At 44.3% G+C, this 20770-nt stretch overlaps 1 protein-coding gene across 19 annotated transcripts in view; it reads left to right on the top strand.

The window, feature by feature from the left end:
• APBB2 (amyloid beta precursor protein binding family B member 2) overlaps positions 1-20770 on the top strand; it is a 393847-nt gene that overhangs the window by 341788 nt on the left and 31289 nt on the right. Inside the window, exons 1-2 of one of the 19 annotated variants that reach the window (XM_019480930.2) lie at positions 15137-15376; positions 15482-15644. The exons of 17 other annotated variants lie outside the window; for them this stretch is intronic. The gene's annotated coding sequence lies outside the window, so the exon portion shown is untranslated. Of the gene's footprint in view, positions 1-15136; positions 15377-15481; positions 15645-20770 lie in introns of those variants that run through there. One more of the 19 variants, XM_019480936.2, reaches the window with a different exon arrangement.

Genomic DNA, 20770 nt, shown 5'->3' with positions numbered 1-20770 from the left:
GCAACACAGATCTCAAAGCCTGGAAGCACGTGTTTGGGAGCTGCCTTAAGGGAGCCATCGAGTGAATGTTCAGACCACAATAGACAAATCCAGTGTTGGCCAAACTTTGTGAAATGCTGCAAAACCTTCCTAATTTATAAAGTTTTTCTGCCATACCTAGATTCTCAGCATCAGCCACTCCCTTCTTTTGTCCTCTCATGTATTCTCCCTCAAGTTTTCCATAGCCCAAAAAAGGAAGAGCACTGGATGAATCAGTGTTAAAGCTGGAGCAGTTTTGCGACATCTGTATTTTTTCCAGCTCATCCATGCATAACATTTAAAACATACCAGCTGCTCCCTTTTTGAAATTGCTGTTAATCTGAGTGCATCCATACCTTGAAGTATCCATTTACATCTACTTTAAATCTGAAGAGCTGAGCCTGGACCTGTAGCAGCAACATGTTGTGTCACAATATATTTTTTATAGAATGTCCCCCTACCCCGCCTATTAAAATATTCTAAGCCAGGGGTCAGTAACCTTCAGCCTGGCACTCGGATCCAGCTAACAAAGAGATTGGATCCAGTCTGTGAAGGTCTGTTCTGGCTCTCATTTTATCAAGAATTTGATTAGTTTGATCTGGTTCATGTTTTATTAACTGCATGCCAATCACTTCTGGCTGCTCCAGTCAGTTGTTTCAGTCTGGGTGGAGGGCTGCTCCTCCTCGCTGCAGCCTCTGCTCACTATCACTGGAGTAGCCAGAGGTGAACAGTGACCCACAGCTCCAGTTGGGTCACACGCTATGGCCCTTATTAGTAAAAAATCGCTGATCCTTGCACTTCGTAAGCTAAAGATTAAGTAGCTCTGAATGTCTCAATATTCAAACAGATTAAAACACAGCAGTTGTTCTAAGTCTCCCAACACAATATGACCTTTTATTTGGTAATGTCTTTGTGAAACCCCTACAGTTTTACAGAATTTCCTTGCTCAGTTTCCAGAAATGTAGGGTTTTTTTGTTCCAGTTACAATTCTTTATTTGTTTGAGCCAACTACTGTATTGCCAAACTCTAAACCTGCAGTGATGTGATATTTTGTACTTACTTTTAGAGCAATCACCTTTATTTTCAGTTATTAACATTTTCTGTGCAACAGAGCTATATTGGTCCAATTCATTGTAGGAAATGTGGCTGCATTCCTAGTTTTCTTTGTTCAGTGGGGAAGTAGATAATTTATTTTACCTAATTAAGGGCTGCCTTATTTATCACAGTTCTATAACTAGAAAGTTTTCAAGAAAGGTCATTTTTGGCCAATGTGCAGATGCTGCTGTGCCAAATATCTATACCTTGATTATCTTCCTGGTTCAGCCCTAACTGCAGCCAGGTTACATCAACATCGAGGTATTATATCTCAGGTGGGGACCCACTAGAGATCATATGCTAGCTGGGGAGAGCTAAAGCAAAGGGTTCTCAGTCTGTACCTCTGGTATGACCAAATCTACTTTGCCTACAAAAAATGGGGGTGTTCTTATTGATGTGGGAACTGGCTATGTTAGCTGTGGACCAGCCAAGCTCACCAACTTCAGAAAAAAATCAGGCAGTTGCTTCTGATCTTTATGCTATCAGAGTAGAGCAAAATAGTTGGAACCCAGCAGAGAATAAGATCTGCTATCTGCTGCAGGCTTGTTTTATGTGGATTCTCTTAGGTATGCTATGCTACAAAGTCTCTCCATTCTTACTTTCAGTGTTTTGGTCACTATGCTAATGCTTTAGTTTAATGAGTACAGGCGACCCTTGCTATTCATGGGGGATACATTCTGGAGATCCCCGTGAGTGGTGAAATCCACAAATACAGCACTATCTTCATGAACGTCGTGAGCTTGGTGCCCCTGGCAGCTGGGGGGCAAGGGGTGGGCATGGATGCACTAGTGACAGCAGGAGCCCAGTAGTGGCAAGCACGGAGCTCCCGAGGAGTTCCTGTAAGTGTATTTAAGATGTGGGTTTGGCATTCGCGAATATTTGAAACCGCGAATGCCGAACCGGGAATAGTGAGGGTTTCCTGTAGTGATGGCCTCGCGACTGTCACAACCCAGATGTGGGGGGTCAGGGTTCAAAAGCCAAGGGTCAACCATACTGGATGTCCAGATGCTAAAACTGAGGGTCACCAGTACCAGATTTCAGTCTGAGATACCACACTGGGGCTAGAGCAGACATTCAAAAAGCTGGAGCCTGAATTGATTCAACCTTTGCAAGTGTAGCAGGCTTACCTTTCAGAGCTTGGGTTGAGTCCCAGGCTTGAGATCCTGCTGTTTTGATTGGTGGAGCCCATCAGCCAATCAGGAGGCAGCAAGAGAAATAAAATCACGCCCCTTTCCTGAGGAAAGGGGGAGAAGAGCTCCCCTGGACCTGATTGAAGACTGCAAACTGTCAGGTCCAGAAGACTTCAGGGGCGGAGCCCTGGAGCATATAAAAGGAGCTGCATGCCCAACACAAGGGGCAGATGCATCGGGGACAGAGAAGAGAGAAGAGCGGGGCTTAGAAGAGCTGAGGAGAGCTGCTCAGCAGGGCTCAGCAGTAGCCCAGGAAGAGCCCCTGAAGACTTCCAGCAGCAGGGAGCATGGCATGGCTTCAGCAGTTAGGTTTTTGGTGTGCAGCACATCACACGGTGTCCAGGCCCTGGAACTGCGTGAGGCAGCTCGGGTCTGCAACCCCCAGAACAAGGCTGGGAGCTTGGTGCAGGAGGTAGTGCATGGCAGATGAGAGACCCTGGGAGCTGCTTGAGGTGGCTCGAGTCTACAGCGGCTGACACAGGGCAGCAGCTCAGTGCAGACAATGCTGCCCAGCGGGTCCGGGAACAGAACGAGCCCCAGTGCTGCACAAGGCTGTCCAGGCCTCCAACCCCTAGCATAAGGCGAAGTGCCCACTACACACAGTGGTGCCTGTGGCCCTAAGCCAGGATGGCAGCAGCAGAGTCAGGTGGCAGGAAAACCCGGTGGGGACAGAGCTTGACCTGGAGAACAAGAGGCAACCCTCTGGGATTGTGGAGTAGTAAGTTACCCTGGAAAGAGGGTCCCCACAGGGGAAGGGACCCCCGCCCCGAGGGTCGTGAAGGGGCCCTGGGCGGCTCCTGGATGATAGCGGGGAAGCTTAGGAGTCTTTGGGGTCTTCCTCTCCATTGTCTTTCCTCCCACCTCTCTTCCTATGGTGGTACCTTGGGAGTGGGGCCCCTGTCCTGGAGGGCACCCAGGTAGTCTGAGGATTGCTGATTATATTTGTGGATTGTTCCTTACATAGTCTGTATATGAATAGAGTTATAAGGTTGCCCAATCAATATCCTTTGGTCTGGTTTGTTCTATTGTTCATCTGTATTTTAAATGATAACGGGGGGGGGGGGGGGGTTTATAAAATAGGGTTTATTCTTTTGTAAATTTGTACATATATTTATATATAAAATCTATGTACTTACCCTTTAATGGTTTTGTTGTAATAATAAATCTGTGTATAGTTAAGTAATTGATTGCCTGGACCTAACTTTATAGGGGACAGAGGCTGCCGTTGGGCTGTTGTGTCCCTCCACAGCACACTGACCTGCCAATAATTCCCTCAATTGGAGAGGGAAGTACAAACCTGTGTACACCCAGGCTACACAAGTTAGTCTAACCTGCCTGGGTTGAACCGGTTTGTAACAGGACAAACATTCTCTCTGGACTGAGGAACTGCAAGCACATGCCTGCAGTTGCTCAGGCCAGGCGCTGGGGGGTGGGGGCGCTAGAGCATGCCCTCGCCTGTAGGGAAATGTGCTGCAGGGAACCCTGGCTAGTCTGGGCTGAACTGGCCAGAGGTATTTAATTTTTCCCTCCCTGTGCCACTGGCAGGGACCCAAGCTGGGTCTGCTGGGCGCTCCCCCCTCATTGCTGCAGCAGCGGGGCACCATGGCCCCTGAGGCAGAGTGGGGCAGGGAAGACATTTAGTCTCCCCTCTACCCCCGCCGGGTCATCCTTCTGTCACCGCCGCACTCATTCCCTGCAGCGGAATAAGCCCCCTGTGCCAGATGCCAAGGGAGGAGGAATAACCCCCATCCCTGCCCGCCGACATCTGGCCATGCCTCCACTCTACCGCTGTGGCAGGAGGAGGCAGGGCCTTTGATGGGGGCAGCAGCCCTTGTCATAATGTTGGGGAGCATGAGCCCCTTCCCGGTGGGGGTGCTGCACTGTAGGGCTGACAGAGCTGTGGCAGGCTGCGCGTGGCAGCACCAGGGTCCAGAGAGGGCCAGAGTCCTCCCAGCCCCCGCAGTGCCACAGTGCTCCGCAGCAGCTTCCTTTGACCACAGCACAGCTCCCCGCCAGGAAGGGGTTAATGCTTGGGGAAACAGTGATGGGGGCTGCTACCCATCACGGTCTCTCCCCCTTGCTGCTCCAGTGGCTGGGTGGGGGTGGGATCAGAGCCAGGCGCTGCCTGCAGGGCCTCTTTGGGGGTGGGGGGGAAGGGGGCATGGACAGGGAATGGGGTTATTCCCCACTCTGCCGCCAGGGCACTGCAACCAGCTCTGCCCGGCCTGGCCGCAGCCACCACTTGCTCTGCGCTCAGGGCAGCATCCAGTGGAGGGGACGGCAGGGTGCTTATTCGGCTGCAAGGAGTAAGCGCGGCAGAGACAGCAGACAGACCTGGCTGCCAGTGTGGGTAGAGGGGAGACCTAACCCTCCTCCCTGGCCGCTCTGTCTCAGGGGCCATGGTGCCCTGCTGCTGCTGCTGCAGCAACAATGGGGGAGCACTTGGCACACCCAGCTCAGGAGGATTAAACCTTTCTCTGGCTAGACCCCTGCCTGTCCCTGCTCTGGCTGGGGAGCAGGGCCAGCCCGGCTGAGCTGGAGTAGAAAGCTGAGCCCAGAGAGCATGCCGGGAGGCTGGGGGACTCTGGTTTAAGTTAAACCAGGAAGGGGTGTGGGACAAACATTGCATAAACCAGTTTGTGGCATATCTGTTAAGTCTGATACTATGTTCAGCCAGATTTATCTTAAGCCAGTTTTGGCCATTTTGAAACCGGTTTATGTGCATTGAATGTCTGTTCTGTTACAGGTTTAAATCAGTGTCTGATCACTTAAACCAGTTTATGTGTAATGTCTCTCCCTAGCCTGGGGGTTCAGATGGGTCTGTGATCGAGGCTAGGCCAGAAGTCAGGAGCCAGAGAGTCCAAAACATGCAATTCTGTAGGCAGGAGCAAGGTACTGGGTTCCAAGGCAGGAGTGAGATAGGAACAAAGCCTAAAGGCCCAAGGCAGGAACAAGGCTGGAGGTAGGACAGGAAGGTCTTAGGCAGAGGTGGGACAAGAGCCAGGCAGGAAGGTCCCAAATAACAAAGCTACAAACACTATTTCTAGGACAAGTACCTTGGACAGTGATAGGATTTTTATAGCCTTCTCATTAAGGCCTTGTGGCTTTCGTTGGTTTCTCTGGGTTACATGGTCCCCTACTGGGAAACTCACAGGAAGGCCCAGGCTGGGCTATTTAGTGGTACTGCAGCCCAGGCCTGCCCATAAGCCTGGAAGACCTAGGTCTGAGACTCAGGGATCCTGACAGTGACTTGGTAAATTTATCTTTGCCTGTCTTATTCATATGCTTAGTAGTGGCAAGTGCAGAAGGAGGGGGCATGTATTAAAGCCGTGAGTTGCAGACACTGACTGTTGCCACCTTCCATAAATTTTACTGAAAGTCTGGTAGTATCACTGTCTTCTCTTAAAAGCCGTGCTCTTGAAGGCAGGTGTCCTTGTGAGAATCCCAGCTTTTATTGGCACAAAATAACAAAGGTTTCTAAGCCATCATGGTTTTAGAGAAAAGCTTGTATGTGAATCAAGCTAATGCTAAAGACTCAGAAAACAGCAGTATATAAAATAGGGGTGGACAATTATTTTGGGCGGAGGGCTGCTTACTGAGTTTTAGCAAGCCTTCAAGGGCTGCATGACAGGCAGCCAGGGGCAGATAAATATTACTTTTCTAAATTTTTTAGGGGCCCCTTGGGCCAGATGGAATGGCCTGGTCGGCCGCATCTGGTCCGTGGGCCGCATTTTGATTCATAGATTCATAGATGTTAGGGTCGGAAGGGACCTCAATAGATCATCAAGTCCGACCCCCTGCATAAGCAGGAAAGAGTGCTGGGTCTAGATGACCCCAGCTAGATACTCGTCTAACCTCCTCTTGAAGACCCCCAGGGTAGGGGAGAGCACCACCTCCCTTGGGAGCCCGTTCCAGACCTTGGCCACTCGAACTGTGAAGAAGTTCTTCCTTATGTCCAGTCTAAATCTGCTCTCTACTAGCTTGTGGCCATTGTTTCTTGTAACCCCCGGGGGCGCCTTGGTGAATAAATCCTCACCAATTCCCTTCTGTGCCCCCGTGATGAACTTATAGGCAGCCACAAGGTCGCCTCTCAACCTTCTCTTGCGGAGGCTGAAAAGGTCCAGTTTCTCTAGTCTCTCCTCGTAGGGTTTGGTCTGCAGGCCCTTGACCATACGAGTTGCCTTTCTCTGTACCCTCTCCAGGTTATCCGCATCCTTCTTGAAGTGTGGCGCCCAGAATTGCACACAGTACTCCAACTGCGGTCTGACCAACGCCCTATAGAGGGGAAGTATCACCTCCCTGGACCTATTTGTCATGCATCTGCTGATGCACGATAAAGTGCCATTGGCTTTTCTGATGGCTTCGTCACACTGCCGGCTCATGTTCATCTTGGAGTCCACTAGGACTCCAAGATCCCTTTCCACCTCTGTGCCACCCAGCAGGTCATCCCCTAGGCTGTAGGTGTGCTGGACATTTTTCCTCCCTAGGTGCAGCACTTTGCATTTCTCCTTGTTGAACTGCATCCTGTTGTTTTCTGCCCACTTGTGCAACCTATCCAGGTCTGCCTGCAGCTGTTCCCTGCCCTCCGGCGTGTCCACTTCTCCCCATAGCTTTGTGTCATCTGCAAACTTGGACAGAGTACATTTCACTGCCTCGTCCAAGTCGCTGATGAAGACATTAAAGAGTATCGGTCCAAGGACCGAATCCTGCGGGACCCCACTGCCCACACCCTTCCAGGTCGAGACCAACCCATCCACCACGACTCTTTGGGTGCGACCCTCTAGCCAATTCGCCACCCACCGGACTGTGCAGTCATCCACATCACAGCCTCTTAACTTGTTCACCAGTATGGGGTGGGATACCGTATCAAAGGCCTTCCTGAAGTCTAAGTATACGACATCCACCCCTCCTCCTGTGTCCAGGCGTTTCGTAACCTGGTCATAGAAAGAGACTAGGTTGGTCAGGCACGATCTGCCCGCCACAAACCCATGCTGGTTTCCCCTCAGCATAATTTGCCCTGCCGGGCTCTCACAAATGTGAGCCTTGATAATTTTTTCAAAGACTTTGCCAAGGATGGAGGTGAGACTGACTGGCCTATAGTTGCCCGGGTCCTCCTTCCTCCCCTTTTTGAAAATGGGGACCACGTTAGCCCTTTTCCAGTCCTCCGGGACTTGGCCCGTGCGCCACGAGCATTCGAATATTCCCGCCAGTGGCTCTGCAATGATATCGGCCAGTGCCCTCAGCACCCTCGGATGGAGCCCATCCGGGCCTGCCGACTTAAAGGCATCCAGTTCTTCCAAGTGACTCTGCACCACCTCAGGATCTACGTATGGAAGTCTGGCGCCTTGCTGCTGCCTCTCTACAACCCCAGTGAGAGACTTGTCGTGCCCCTCACTTAGGAACACTGAAGCAAAGAACTCGTTGAGGAGTTCAGCCTTGTCCCCCCTATCTGTCACCAATTGTTTTTGCCCATTTAGCAGCGGTCCTATTCCTCCCTGGGCCTTCCTGTTACTCCCAGTATATCTAAAAAACAATTTCTTGTTGTGCTTTACTTGGGTTGCCATCCTCAGCTCCATGGTAGCTTTGGCCCGCCTAACTGCCTCCCTACAAGCACGAGCAGAGGAGGTATATTCATCTTTAGTGATCTCACCCTGTTTCCACTTTTTATGTGCTCCCCTTTTGGCCCTTAGGCTGCCCTGGATTTCTCTGGTCAGCCATGGAAGCCTCCCCCTAATATAAAAGAACCTAAAATGTATCTTTTAAAATAGTGGTTTTTAACGTTTTCAGACTCAGGGCACCTCTCAGAAAATGACAGCCCTTGCCTTTCACTCATTTTTTTGACTTTGGAAGAATAAATAGAGCAATTCTGTTGCAAAGAACTCAAAAAGAGCTCAACAAGTCAGATTGCTTTTGACATTAGGGATTCCTATTTGAAAACTCTGGGTTTATCTTGTGAATTGTGTGGGTGTTTGCACACCTAACAGTGCTAATACTGTGTGGCACAGCATGTCACCCTTATGCTGGATGCCTTGAGATCCTTTTAACATGGTACCCTGACCAAGAATCGCCTTTTTAAAAACTCAGTGTTTTTTAGATTCAGTTTTGTAATGTTTTGGGGCTGGAAGCTTGGTTGTTATTGCAGAGGCTTGGAAGTAATACAGCCATCAGTTGCAGATCTTACTTGCCAAACTAGTAAATTCATCTGTACTATTTACCAAAATCAGCATGGGGGATTAGAGTTTAATTTCAAATCACTTTGCGTGTGACCAACTCTCACTGTTTTTGCCAGTTAGGGACTTCAGCCATGATAGTAGTGAAACCCCCTCTGATTGTCTGCCTTCCCCATTTTCCCGCCTCTTGGGGGAGAGAAACCAATCAGGGCTTCTGTGGGAAGCAAGCAGAACTCACTCGCTTTCTCCTGGTAAGATCCTATGTTATTCTCAAAGGAGAGGAGAGCTGGGAGGAGGGAATGGAAACCGCCTAGTAGCTCAGAGTTGTTTTTCCTCTGGGAACAGCAGGACTGTCCCTCTGCTTCTCCCCTCCCTGCTTTGCATCGTCCTCATCAGAAAGGGAGGAAGAACTTCTACAATACCCTCTTCCCAAAGACCTGTGACAGCAGAGGTGAAGAACCTCATGAGCTGATAGAGGAACAGAAATAACCTGTATGCATGAGCAGATGGAGAGGATTGAATTGATACGTGGATTAGGGAGAAAAATCTGATTTGGGTTGGTAAAGGGAAGGCAGCTGTACTGGTGTGAGCTCTTGCAGTCGGGGGCAAAATCAGCTCTGACTATAAATCTGGGAGAGATGGTGAACCTAGTTGTTGAACCCCCACATGTAGAGACTGTCAGAGAAATTCAAGGGCATGCCTCCACTATGTTGAGCAGTGTTAGAGAGTGCCCACTCAGAAAACATGCCCTTCCTATCTGTTCTGCATAGATTCATAGATGTTAGGGTCAGAAGGGAACCCCACTAGGTCACAGAGTCCAACCCCCTGCCCTGGGCAGGAAAGTGTGCTGGGGTCAGACAACCCCAGCTCGGTGCTTGTCCAGTCTCCTCTCGAAGACCCCCAAGGTAGGGGAAAGCACCACCTCCCTTGGAAGCCCATTCCAGATTCTGGCAACCCGTACTGTGAAGACGTTCTTTCTAATGTCTAACCAGCATGCTGGTAATGTCATGTAGTTGTTGCTAGAGCAGTCTGGTGCATGCCCACAACCGATAGCCTGAGTGGCACTGGGCATGGACCAAAAACCAGACGGTGCCTTCTTTGGATAGGGTAGCAGATAAATCTAAAAAATAAAAAAATATTTTTTCTCAGCACATGGCACAGATGGAATTCCAAAGTCATGCTCCACAGCCCTGCCCCAAAATTCAAAATATAAAACAAAAGCATATTATTTAAAAAATAAATTCTCAAATATTGGGGGTAGGAGCGGGGAGTCTGACTCTCTCAATTTTTTGAACTTTTAGCATGCATAGTACTGCAATGTATGACACGCTTTTTCCCTTATCAAATTCATAGTTGCTTTGCTGGTGCTATAGTATAATGTCTTGTTCACTCCTGAAGGTGCAAACAATATGGAAATGCTTTTGGTAAGTTCACATGTAATTCTTACAACAGTTTAATCAAACAAAATGAAATTGATCTGTAGCTGCTAAGCAGCCATGAGGTAAGATAATGGAACTATTTAAATGCAGATAAATCCAGTTTAAATGCAAGAGAAAATTGAATCACATCAGGTTTTTTTATTTAAGAGTGTAACAGATGACAGGTATGATAGCTTCATTTTCACACAGCTTATTGTGAAATTAAGTAGGCTGGTCCTCTGAATCTGATATTAGATGGTCTCATGTTGTTTGTTATACCAGTCAGCCTTCTGAAGCAAAGTGCTTTTGCTTTTCTATGTGGGTGTTAGTTTTGAAATGGGTTATGTGAGAGGCAAGGATTTCTTAGGGTGATCTCCTTTATTGGACCAAATATGTACAATGAAAATCCTTGCCTCTTTGACATTTTCTGGGCAAGTTTAGCTTGACTCTGTCTTTAGCATCCATTTAAATCAGTGTCTAAAATTGTCTTTGTGAGTACATATGGTCATGCATTCAGTTGGAAAACCATCATATCCTATTGTATTTTGGTTGCTGAAAACGGAATAGGCTATACCAACAGGAGAACAGCTTGGAAAGAAAGCAGGGGGGAGGGTCCTCAGATTACCATATTTTCTCACATACAACACATCCTGGAATAATGTATACAACTTGTTTTTGTAAGACAAAATGAAGAAGAAGAAAAAGTTGAGTAGCAACAGTAGGGAACCAAGCCTGCTCATTGTTCTGCTCCTTTTGAGTTTTGTGCAGATTTTACTTTCATTTTTGCCCAGTAACCAGGAGGAACTGCTCTGTATCATATCTTTTGCATATAATATACCCTGTATTTTCCAGCATTTGGGTGGAGGAGAGGGGGAGCATATTGTATATGAGAAAATATGGTATGTTTTTATGTTCACATTCAATTTAAATAAGATGCTATGAATACAAACCATAATTGCATAATGGTACTTCTGGTGCTCCTACAAGAATTTAACAAGTTCCTTAGAAGACAGTTCTGCTTTGAAAACATCTATAAAAATTAGACCTGCTTATATGACTGCCTTTGTATGCCAACACTTTCAAATCCTATGCATTTACTTTAGTGTCAGAATTATATTACTTTGTATTCCCTTTAGCTGTACATGTTCCAAACCACCTAGAAGAGATTTGAATCTTTCTTCTTGGGCATTATCAATAGAATTATTTATTAAATTCCAACCCATTGTGCAGTAAAAAATCTGTGGAAAACAGTGAGTGCAAAGAAGTATCACAAATGCTTCATTTGATTTCCACCCCCTTCAACTCCCAAGCTTGGTAAAGATGTACAGGAAAAGAAAGAATCATGCTATTAATACTTTCAGAGCGTATGTGCACTGTGAGCAGGAAATGTGATTACAATATAGGTAGGCATACCTATGCTAGCTTTAACTAAGCTAACCAGGATGGATTTGATTTAAATCACTGGTCAGGAAGCCTCGATTTAATCATTATTTTCTACAAAAGTGCATTCTTGTTGTTTGATATAACCTTTGTTCAGGGCCACAGAAATGGCCTTTAGGATAGTCAGCATACATTCTTTGTTTCTCTTTAGCCCAATGTTGGTAACTTTGGCTATGACAATTCCATCTATTTTGTCATGATTTTGTTTGCAAATTGTCATCAGATTAGGCCAGTTCTCAATATAAAGTCCACTTCTGAGTTCCATTGCACATCTTGTGGGAGAGTTAGTTTGGTTCCTCCTGCTTTCTTCAGAGCAGCTGCTGCAAAGTGGTTGTTACGGAAGTATTTTGCAATTTCAACAATATTCTGCTCAAAATGTCCCTCTTGTTTCTGCTGCCCCTCCCTCCTTGCATTTATTTCCAGACTCCTCCTCTTTGCCCAGATCTACTCCACCCCAACAATCCTGTATTCATTCAACTTCTTGAAACTTTAAGAAAGAGGTAAGGGCTTGAATCTGTGTACATAAACTTACAGACAGACAATAGGGTGGATGGGTAGGTAATCAGGTCTGTTATCTCTCATCTGCATGTAGTGCTGTTAGCAAGGATGTTATCTCTGGAGACAACAGACTCTCCCTATGCCTGATGAAGGGCATTTGTGCCCCAAAGCTTGCAAAGAACAGTTTTTGCAACTATTTAGTTGGTCTAATGCAGGGGTTGTCAACCGGGGGTACGCAGAAAGGGGCTGGGGGGTATGCACAGGCGGTTGGGAACGAGTGCCACCACCCTGCGCCGCTACCTCGCAGGAGTGGGGGGGAGGGGAGGGCAGCAGCTCTCCTCTGCGAGTTGCACAGGCGCTGGCCCACCAGCTGGACATGGAGTCGGGGGGGGGGGAAATCTCGCACAAAACTGCCGCCACCGCTGCCACCATCCACCACCCTGCACTGCCACATGCAAGCCCCCCTCTTCCCCACCTGGCTTCACATCTAGCTGCCATGCTCCCTTCCCCCCCACCCCCCAACTAGAATTGTACCCAGAAAGGCTATACTCCTTTAAAAAGATTGAAAACCCCTGGTGTAATAAAAGATATCACATCTACCCAAAGAACTTTGTCTGCCTATATCGCTGGAGACACAAATCCAGTTTGAGAACTGAAACTAAGGATCACAGAGATGCTTAATGCGACCTTCTAGACCAGTGGTTCTCAAACTTTTTTGTACCAGGACCCATTTGTAAACCTCAATAGCCAGTCCTGACCCAGTGCCCTTCACACCCTATCCACTGCCCCATGCCCCAGCCCCCCAGAATGCAGGGCAGGATTTGGGTGTGTGGGGCAGGGGGGCCCCAAGCTGGAACTCTCCCAGCCTGCAAGGGAAAAGCCATAGTTTCCCACATTTTTCTCCTTTAAGGGAGAATCCATTTTTAAAGTTTGTTCGCAACCCTTTCATATATTCTTGTGACCCACGGGTTGAGAAACTCTGTTCTAGACTGAGCGCTACTGAGTCCCATTGGGTAGAGTGGTTTTCTTTAATCTTTACTAATCTATAGAGGGAAAATCGGGCCCCTAATATAGTCCATGGCCTGTTGTGACCTATATATAGAACTTTTCTAAAAAGGTTACATGAATACATTGTCTTTTATAGTATATAATTAGAAGTTATAATCCCTATTCCATGATGATATCTTTGAACTTTAACATATCTTAAATTAAAACTATATAGGTTTATTTTTTTTAAAGCATATTTAAAAAAAAAAAGGTTAAATCAAAAAATCTGATTTAAATTTAAAAAATCCAATTCCATGTTGCACCCTGAAGCTAGCTGAATTAGCTTGTTTGAGTATGCCTTCCCAGACTACAATCACACCTCACAGCTGCAGTGAAGACCAGTGGTTCTCAATCTTTTAAACTCAAGGCACCCCTCCATAACTTCTTTGAATTTGGCAGCCTCCCTGGTTGAGATATAGGCAGTCCTCGGACTTATGACACAATTGGTTCCTGAAAACCACGTCTTAAGTCGAAATGTTGTAACTTGGAACCAATTTTCCCATAGGAAACAATGTTATAAATGGGAAATTGGTTGCTGAACCAAGGCCTGATACCCCATTTTCACCAAAAATAATGCAGAATTTTGTACTCAATCAATTATAGATGAGTAATGTAGCTACATTAATGCATTTATATTGTAAATAGCAATCATATTGATTTGGAAGGACTTTGAGGTAACTTTTGCTGGATTTTTTGAAGGGCTTTTGGTTGGACTTTTTGTAGGGTTCTTGGATGGAGTCTTCTCTGGAGTTTTGGCTGAGGTTTGTCTGTTTTCTTAAAGAAGATGTCCAAGGAAGTTTGGACAGATGTTCTCTAGGGAGATGGGCAACACAGCAAATTTGTTTGCTGGTGTGGCCTGTCATCAGATCAAGCGTTGTAGAGTCAAAACTGACATCAGAAAGTTGAAACGGGGTGTCAATTTATAAACGTTGTAAGTGTGAAATGTTGTAACTCAAAACATTGTAAGTTGAGGACTGCCTGTACATTGTAAAGTCATAGTTTACCTACTGCATCTTCAGGCTGCCAACACAACCAGATGAAACTGCACCACCCAGCTCTGTTTCCAGGAGAGATAGCTAGGGCCAGATGAAGAAGTGGCTGCAGCAGAAGTGGGCACTCCTGCCTGCATTAGGTTTTGCTCCCTTCCCTTCCCAGTTCCGCTCTGTTTCCCCTCCACCCCCTGCCCTGCCTTGCCCCCTGTCCCTCCCTCCCCATTGTCTGGAAGTTTGGAAATAGGAAATGCAGGTTTTGCAGAACCTGGATATGGCTGTGCTTTACTCCCAAAAAGTGCCACTATAAGCTTTTCTACCTGCATTTACAAACTTTTAGCCATAGGGGAAGGGAGGAAAACCTAATGTAGGTAAGAGCATCCACTTCCACTGCAGTCACTTATCTGTCTGCCCCATATGCCCAATTTCACCTGATCATGGCAGCACTGGTGCTTGTACTGTGGGACCCTTGAAAGAGTTTCATGATACACTGTTTGAGAACCAGTGGTGTAGACATATTGTCAAAGGTCAGCTGAGACTGCAGGAGCAGCAGTTGTGTGAAATGTCTTTTTACTTGTAAATTGAGAATATTTAATGGGGAGCTCACTAAAAGACAAGAAACCCAGAACTGGGCAGTGTCACATTTACTATCACTTTAGAGTAAAACCACATTTTATATTTGTTATACAGCATTGCTTACTCCTTTCTTGGACAATCAAATTGTTTAGAGTGTACATTTTTATACTCAAAATGAATATTAATGATAACATAAGCCGGTGTAACTTCACTGATGTATACAGAGTTGTGTTTGCTTCTTCCATGCTCTGAGTTGGCAATGAAATGTTCACAGCGTTTTAGAAATGAAAAGCATTGTTAAAGTTTTCTTCTTCCATGTTTTATCCTTTAAAACTATTTTTCCAAACAATCTTTGTATGTTTAGAAATTAACTGAAATAAAATAAAATAAAACCCCTCCGTATTCAGCTTTCCAAAAAAAGGTTACTTCCATTGCACTAGACTGGAGTTAATTTTGGAAACTTTCAGGATAAAAATATATCTGCAGTAATGTAGATTTGTTAAAGGGAGAGTGGAAGGACCTTTACAACAGCCCAAAGTGTACTTAGCACACAAAAAATGGTTAAAAACAGTGATAACAGGGAGGAAAAAAAAGACACACCCCTGCCTGGTTCATGCAAAAACACCCACTCATTCACAGCTGTATCCAATGAGCACAGCAGTGCATAGTGAGTGAAGAGAGAATGAGGGCGGCCTGCTGAGGAGAGTGGGAGCTGACATGATTTGGTTCAAGTTGATACAAAATGAATGAGCTGCCATTCTCGGGGGTATTCAGCACAGGTTGTTGAAGTACAAGTACATAGCTGAATCAAAAGCACTTTGCATCATCTGATGTCTATATACATGCTAAAGGAGAACAGGACTGGGCAGAGTGTTGAGTTGGGTGGTTATATCTGACGTGATTGGAATTAAATTCCTGTTTGCTGCAATAAAAAGGTAAGAAACTTAAAAAACAAAAAACCATCAGCCTCCTCCCCACATGCATGCACACCACAACCTAAACACAATAGTAGCCTTTTTTTTTTTCACTGTATTTTTCAGAGCTGAGGTCCATTAGTTTAAAGATCTTGTGTGGGTGCCTGCAAGGCAAATTACAGCTTCTAGTGTGACAAAGGCAAGTCAGAAAATTCTGTTCTTCAAGAGCTGACACTTAGCAACCTTCAGAAAGGCTTTGTAGCAGAAATGTTGGAACATATGTTAAGTTGTAAGTATGTGTTGCATTCCCTCCTCTCCTGCTTCAAATGTTGCTTTTTTGAGTGGTAAACTGATAAGCAGTAGTTTAGACCTTGAGGTATTTGATAGATTGTTTGGTCAGTGTTTATTTCAGAATTACCTATTCCTATCCTGGCTTCAGTTTATTGTATTTACTTATATAAATCTGTAAGTTATTTTATAGAGCTCAAGCATAATTAATTTTTACTGGTGGTGCTGTATTGATGGGCAAAAGGATGCAATAACTGTAAATTGCAGAAAGCTCATTTACTGAAGATAACATAAATCTCTCTGTGTTTCTGCATATTTATAGTGCATATGTAATTGTTTTGGTAATCCTTACCATTATCCTGTTTTTCAGTATGTCTTTGACAACAAGGGATTTTTATTTCTAATTCATGAATCTCTCTGATTTTGAATTTTGTACAGCTCCAAAACAGAGAAACATTTTGCAAAGATGAAAGAAAAATAACCCCATCAATGTCTTAATAGACACTAATGTGTAGTATGTGTGACTGTTAATGGCTGTTTTGACAGAAGAAGAAACTTCATGGTTTAAATGTTATGGGTTCTCTGTGAGGAATCTCTGCTTGCTTAATCTTATCTGTATTCCTGAAGAATTTGTAACAGAGCAAATTTCATTGATTTGTTAATTGACATATAGCTGTGAATCCTCATTATAATGTTAGGTGGGAGAAGGGGAGGAAAAGGCAAACAGATTCATCTTTTTCTTTTAATCAGTGGCTTCACTGTTCATCTGTGTCTGTAATGTGTTGTGGAATCTCTTTGCTTTCCCTATTGTCTCCACTATTTTTTCTTTTCTTAGTGTTAAGAATAATAAGCATTGCTGAGTTTTGGTCTCACACAGTAAAGCATACAAAGAGGTTAATGTCTTAAACTATAGTTTTAATTATGTTTTAGGTGTTGCTTCTTGGTTGACATCATTTTAATAACTTTGATGAGGTGTAGGGGGAGATGTTTGTTGTTATTTATCCCCGGAGCCTCTCTTAGGCAAAAAGCTCGTTTGAAATTATTTAGTTAGAAAGTAGAGTGTAGTTTTATTTTTGTAACTTTAATTTTTCTAATAGTAAAACTGGTTTAAAGTATGTGAACGATACAAATTAGTTTTCATCACAATAGTCACACAGAATAAAGAAATGTTACATTATAACTAAACATAACCATCTCTAAAAATGTATAAAATATTACGAGAAAGCATTATTAATGAGGAACAAACTGAAATTGAAATTGTGTAAATTAATGCTTTGACCACTAAATGATGTGTTTACTGACTTGACCCCAAGAATTCTTGGCATTCTTACAGTCTGTTGTGTAAACGTTTAGCAAGGTTTCTTACTCGACCATTGGAGCTATTTCGGTTTAAGACCATAACAAACTACGCATCATAACAACCAAAATTCTGATTTTATTGTTACCAGTGCCATTCTGAAGTAAGTGCACTAATTTAAGGCCTTACTTGTGCTTAACCTGGATTTACTACATCATCGTCATGGAATTTGCTCTGTCGCACTTTAAGAGGCTGCTTGAGAAACCCTTATTTTTGGTTGAAACTGATCCATGTTAGATGTTCATCAAACATTTAATCTAAATTAGAATATATCCACAAGATTTATTTAGTTTAGTTTCTCTGTTTTGGGAGGTAATTAACAGTTTAATTTATTAGAAGTTGGTCTGAAGAGAAACCAACACAAAGTTAATGTTTTGGTTGCTTTGTGTGATATGGAGGCCTACATAAATTCTAAAATAGCTGCACTACAGATCAGGTATCTTTATGGTTGAATCTGATAATCTTTCAGTCAAAACTCAGCCATCTAAAATAGTATTCTGCTGAAGTGGAGAAAGGTGATGTGTCATTCCTAGTTTAGTTCTTTTTCTGCTGTCAAAACTCATTTGTCTCCCCTACCAAGCCAAACTTCCTAAAGTCTTTTCATTTTTAATTGCAGAGTTTCTAAGGAGACCAAAATAGTGCTATTCTACTGCATGTGGAGTGCACATAATTAAGTAACCTCTCATTAGTCCAGTGAAGTTACCGGAGTTGTCAGACAGCATGCTGCAAGGGACTATAAGGACATTGATCACTTCATTTGAGGTCCTGGATTCAATTTCAGCAATTTAATAATTATACTTGAGGGGATCCCTGAAGAGTTGCTGAAGTAATCTTATGCTCTTGTTCTGTTGCCATTAACCTAGGGAACTTTTAGAACAGGGAAACCCAGGAGATGCATCACTGGCACATCGATTTCGATGTAATGTTTAGAGCTACCTGTATGACTAATGCCATGATGTCCATGGTCTTAAGCATAGACTTCATTTACAGTTCAGTTTAAAACAAAATTGATTTGATATGTTAAGTGCCAGATGTCTATTATTTATTTTATGTTTAAAAATAGAACTTGACTAGGTTATAACATTTCTTTGTAAAATCTTAATTAACAACATGAAACCAGATCAAGCCATCAATTTTTCAGTAGAAATTCCCATCGCTAGCAGTGGAAGCTTTTGCTTAAATATTGATGGCACAATCTGGCCCCATAGTCAATGGAGGATTTATACAGCAAGAGCTTTACTTGATATGAATATGGGTGGAAAGGAGACCCCTGAAATACAGGGACACATATTCAGTTGATATAAAAACAGTATACATCCGCTGACCCCAGAAGGAAGAATAAAGTTAAAGCCAATGGAAAACATGATTAGAAAATTTCTCATCTTAAAAGAAAAAAAAGCAGCTTAGTTCTTTAAAAAGCAAGCAAATTTTATTTCTCTAACACCAGATAGATGAACTAAGGACAATAAATACTCTCTGAGGAAAAGCATTCTGATATATCTAATTGTATTAAAGATTTTAAATTGAAAGAAAGGGATTTCCAAGTACTTAGAGTTGAAGGTTAAACTGTTGTTTCTTTTATTTGTCTTGTTGCATTTTGCTACTAAGAAGTTAAACTATTTTACAGACATGCTTTGCTGCATTGAACACTATTACAGTTCATAAATGTGGAAAGATATATCCACTGTGTTCTAGTGGCTGACTTTGGATAATTACATGTGGCTATGAAGTCAGAATATGACCAGATGTAATAACAGTAAAATAATACATAGGCATATTATTTTTAAACAAATAAACCTGCTATTCTTTATTAGAGGATTTAATCTGAAATACTTCAAAGCAGAGTAATTTATTTTTGCCTGTACTTTTCAGATAATGAGGTGTCCAGAATTATAGACAATATCCCACATCAGGTCAGAGGTAGTATGTAGAAAAGGGACTGTTAGTTGCTTGCTTTGAGCATTGATGCCTCACTGTCTGAGGCCCAAATATACCTCGTGGTTTTTTGCAGTCATGTTGCATGGCAGATTCATGTCTAATATGCTCTCTCTGTCCCTTTCAGAATGGACTCTTTTCCATTTTTTCCCAGTCCAATTATCTTTTTGTGTTTTATGTTATTCCCTTTCAGGCCTCATAGGACCCAGTCACATCCCTATGTCTTGAAGTTTTTCCCGGTCATGCTGCTACTGTGCTTTGACATGCCTCAGCCCTGAGAGTTTAAATGCCGAGGAATTAGTTGACAGGCCTCTTTACTTAGCAGAGGTTTGGGATGCACTACAGTAGGGCTACTTCTTATTGGCCTTAAAGGTTTCTCTAAGGTTGGGAGAGGGGCCAGTCAGCAAAACTTCAGAAGGCTACAAGTCTACAGCAATTCAGGGTGGGGAGGAGAGACTGATGAAGAGGAGAGAATATAAACCATAAACAGTATCCAAATGATACACACAGGAAATTATCAAGCATCATGGCTTTTTAATTGCTGTCTTGTGAGGGCAAAAGAAAGTAATTTTCTGATGTTGTCCCAAAGATAATGCCAGCTCCATGGAATCAGAATAAACAAAAGGAACCATGAATTCTGTATTTGGGTCATGACCGAGCCCTCCTCTGCTGATTGCCAGGATAGGGAGGGAGGTGGGAGGAGAGCATTCTTTCAGGACAAGAATCCTCCCCAGATGTCTGTGGTAGCTACTACTTTCCAGCAGCTGCCAACTGCCACTTGACGGCCTGCTCCCTTCCCAGGCAAGAGAGAAGACGGGCTGGCAAGTAATGGGGTCCGTCTAGTGTTCCCTGACTGGAGATTGAAGCTCCCTAGCCATGGGACTGGAGGAATGTCTGTACAGTCCAACTCCCAAGCTATCTTTCTACTGGAAGAAACTTCTTCCAGTAGAAATGAATATCTACATGTCTCCATTTTCATCCATCCAGGTCATGTAATTGTACGTTCAAAATTAGTTGATGCATTTTATGATAGATTTGAAGAGATTTACATTTTCAAAGACTACTGTTATATTTTCAATTTCTTAAAAAGAAAGAAACGTCCAATTTGGAATATTGTGAGGGAAGGAAGTCTTAGGCCTGTTGTTTAATATATATTAAGGAAATACTTTAAACCTGCTAATAATTTCAGTGTAGTAGAGACCCAACTGTTTGAGCACAATGTAGATTTGATAACAACTCTAATATCTGTATGGAACCAAAATAGATTGAAAGCAAAAATAAGCCATTTCATATTTTAACCACTTTAATTATAGCTTAGTGGTATTGATAGCCCTCTCTATGTCCTGATCAGGGATCCTGGTTTCCCCTGATCAAAAAAAAAATCGCAAATTCTCTGATTAAAAAGTTGCAAATCCTCTAATACCACCCCCCCAAATCCGTGATTAAAATTAAAGGCCCCCCCTGGGTCCACAGCACCCTGCCTCTGCTCCCCACTGCTTCCTGCTGTGGGCTCAGGCAGGTGGGGGGGGTGGCTCCCTGCCATCTTGTGCATTACTGGGGGGGGGCAGGGGGGACCTGCACCCCCCAGATCTGTATGTGGGACAACCGTAAGCTGAAGGCTCGGGCTCCTGTCCTCCTTCTCTCTCCTGGGGCCTCCACAGCCCAGCGGGCGCAACCCAGTGCAGCAGAGAACAGCAGAGCCACGCAGAAGCAGGGTGGAAGTCTGAGCATGCAGCCTGTGTCTGCCCCACACACAGATCTGGGTGGGTGTGGGTCCCCCCTGCCCCTTGGGAGTGCACATGGCAGTGGGGAGCTGGCCCTCCACCTCCCCCAGA

Source organism: Alligator mississippiensis, chromosome 2 (genome assembly GCF_030867095.1).
Source record: "Alligator mississippiensis isolate rAllMis1 chromosome 2, rAllMis1, whole genome shotgun sequence".
Taxonomy (NCBI): domain Eukaryota; kingdom Metazoa; phylum Chordata; order Crocodylia; family Alligatoridae; genus Alligator; species Alligator mississippiensis.
Note: the sequence above shows the minus strand (reverse complement) of the source record. Positions and strands in the feature narration are given on the sequence as shown.